Source organism: Mus caroli, unplaced genomic scaffold (genome assembly GCF_978045245.1).
Source record: "Mus caroli unplaced genomic scaffold, Mus_caroli_1 scaffold_3, whole genome shotgun sequence".
NCBI classification, from domain to species: Eukaryota; Metazoa; Chordata; class Mammalia; order Rodentia; family Muridae; genus Mus; species Mus caroli.
The window spans coordinates 154,275,989-154,278,775 of record NW_028227258.1 but is presented as its reverse complement, the minus strand read 5'-3'; the positions used below and the strand labels follow the sequence as shown (position 1 = coordinate 154,278,775).

The 2,787-nt window shown below is 43.1% G+C and overlaps 1 non-coding gene across 1 annotated transcript; it reads right to left on the bottom strand.

Annotated features, from left to right (window-relative positions):
- Window positions 1–1,188: 1,188 nt before the first annotated feature.
- LOC115030832 (U6 spliceosomal RNA) lies at window positions 1,189–1,295 on the bottom strand. The gene has a single exon (XR_003836392.1). It is a non-coding gene; the product is annotated as a U6 spliceosomal RNA (small nuclear RNA).
- Between the last annotated feature and the right edge of the window lie 1,492 nt (window positions 1,296–2,787).

Sequence of the window (2,787 nt, the reverse complement as noted above, 5' to 3'; positions counted from 1 at the left end):
GTGTGATTCTGATAGGCCTGCCTTTATATGTTACTTGAACTTTTTCCCTTACTGCTTTAATATTCTATCTTTATTTAGTGTATTTGCTGTTCTGATTATTATGTGTCAGGAGGAATTTCTTTTCTGGCCCTGTCTATTTGGAGTTCTGTAGGCTTCTTTTATGTTCATGGTCATCTCGTTCTTTAGGTTTTGGAAGTTTTCTTCTATAATTTTGTTGAAGATATTTGCTGGCCATTTAAGTTTAAAAATCTTCATTCTCATCTACTCCTATTATCCGTAGGATTGGTCTTCTCGTTGTGTCCTGGATTTCCTGGATGTTTTGAGTTAGGACCTTTTTGCATTTTGCATTTTCTTTGATTGTTGTACTGATGTTCTCTATGGAATCTTCTGCACCTGAGATTCTCTCTTACATCTTTTGTATTCTGTTGCTGATGCTCACATCTATGGTTCCAGATTTCTTTCCTAGGGTATCTATCTCCAGCATTGCGTCACTTTGGGTTTTCTTTATTGTGTCTACTTCCCTTTTTAGGTCTAGTATGGTTTTGTTCATTTCCATGACCTGTTTGGATGTGTTTTCCTGTTTTTCCTAAGGACTTCTACCTCTTTGGTTGTGTTTTCCTGTTTTCTTTTTCTTTTTATTATTATTATTATCATTAGGTATTTATTTAATTTATATCCCCAATGCTATCCCAAAAGTCTCCCACACCCTCCCATACCCACTTCCCCATCCACCCACTCCCACCTTTTGGCCCTGGCATTCCCCTGTACTGAGGCCTATAAGGTCTGCACGACCAATGGGCCTCTCTTTCCACTGATGGTTGACAAGGCCATCTTCTGATATATATGCAGCTAGAGACATGAGCTTCGGGGTGGGGGGGGGGTGTACTGGTTAGTTCATATTGTTGTTCCAACTATAGGATTGCAGATTCCCCTAGCTCCCTGGGTACTTCCTCCAACTCCTCCATTGGGGACCCTGTGATCCATCCAATAGCTGACTGTGAGCATCCACTTCTGTGTTTGCTAGGCCCTGGCATAGTCTCACAAGAGACAGCTATATCATGGTCCTTTCAGCAAAATCTTGCTAGTGTATGCAATGGTGTCATATTTTGGAGGCTGATTATGGGATGGATCCCTGGATATGGCAGTCTCTAGATGGTCCATCCTTTCATCTCAGCTCAAACTCTCTCTAAAAATATGGAATGCTTCATGAATTTGCATGTCATCCTTGCACAGGGGCCATGCTAATCTTCTCTGTATTGTTCCAATTTTAGTATATATGCTGCCAAAGTGAGCACTCCTGTTTTTCTTTAAGGACTTGTAACTCTTTTGCAGTGTTCTCCTGTATTTCTTTAAGTGAGTTATTAAAGTCCTTCTTGATGTCCTCTACCATCATCATGATATATGCTTTTAAATTTGGGTCTAGCTTTTTGAGTGTGTTGGGGTACCCAGGTCTGGCTGAGATGGGAGTGCTGGGTTCTGATGATAGTGAGTGGTCTTGGTTTCTGTTAGTAAGATTCTTACCTTTGCCTTTCACCATCTGGTAATCTCTGGAGTTAGTTGTTATAGTTGTCTCTGGTTAGAGCTTGTTCCTCTTGTGATTCTGTTAGCCTCTATCTTCAGACATGGAAGACAAGCTCTCTCCTGAATTTCAGTAGTTAGAGCACTCTTTGCAGGCAAGCTCTTCTCTTGTAGGGAAGGTGGACAGATTTCTGGCATTCAGACCTGCATCCTGGCAGAAGATGAAGGCCCGAAACAGGGCTTGTCCCAGAATCTGTGTAGGTTCTGTAGTCCACACTCTCACCTGGGCAGAGTAGTCTTGGTGGGATCCAGGAACCAAGATGTCTCCCCCAGATGCTGTAGCAAAGCCCTCCCAGGCAGGGCAGACACCTCTCCTCTGGCAAGGAAGGCGCCAGGATGTCTGGAGCCCGAAACTCGGTCTGCCTCAGAAGCTCTGTGGCTTCCACCTAAATCAGAAGCTGTTAGTTTCTGTAGTCCACACACTCACCTGTGCAGACTAGTCTCAGCAGAATCCAGGAACCAAGATGACTCACCCAGATGCTGTGGTAAAGCCCTCCTGGGTGGGGCAGACACCTCTCCTCTGGCAGGGAAGGTGCCCAGGTGTCTGGAGCCCTAAACATGGTCTGCTCCAGAAGCTCTGTGGCTTCTGCCTGTCCCAGAAGCTGTTTGACTCTGCAGTCTCCACTCTCACCTGTGCAAACCAGTCAACTTTTTACATTTCTACTATGCTTAAAGTTTATAAAGCACTTTTGCCCACACATTTGGTCCTTGTGATTACTGAGGAACATAGTAAAGAACCCAGATGTCCCTCAACAGAGGAATGGATACAGAAAATGTGGTAAATTACATAATGGAGTACTACTCAGCTTTTAAAAACAATGAATTTATGAAAATCTTGGGCAAATGGATGTATATGGAGGATATCATCCTTAGTGAGGTAACCCAATCACAAAAGAAGTCATGAGATATGCACTCACTGATAAGAGGATATTAGCCCAGAAACTTAGAATACCCAACATACAATTGGCAAAACAGAAGAAAATCAAGAGGAAGGAAGACCAACGTGTGGATGCTTCATTCCTCCTTAGAATAGGGAACAAAATACCCATGAAAGGAGTTACAGAGAAAAAAATTGGAGTCAAGTTGAAAGGATGGACTATCCAGAGACTACTCCATCTGGGAATCCATCCCATAACCAGTCACCAAACTCAGACACTATTGCATATGCCAGCAAGATTTTGCTGAAGGAATCCTGAAATCAATCCATTC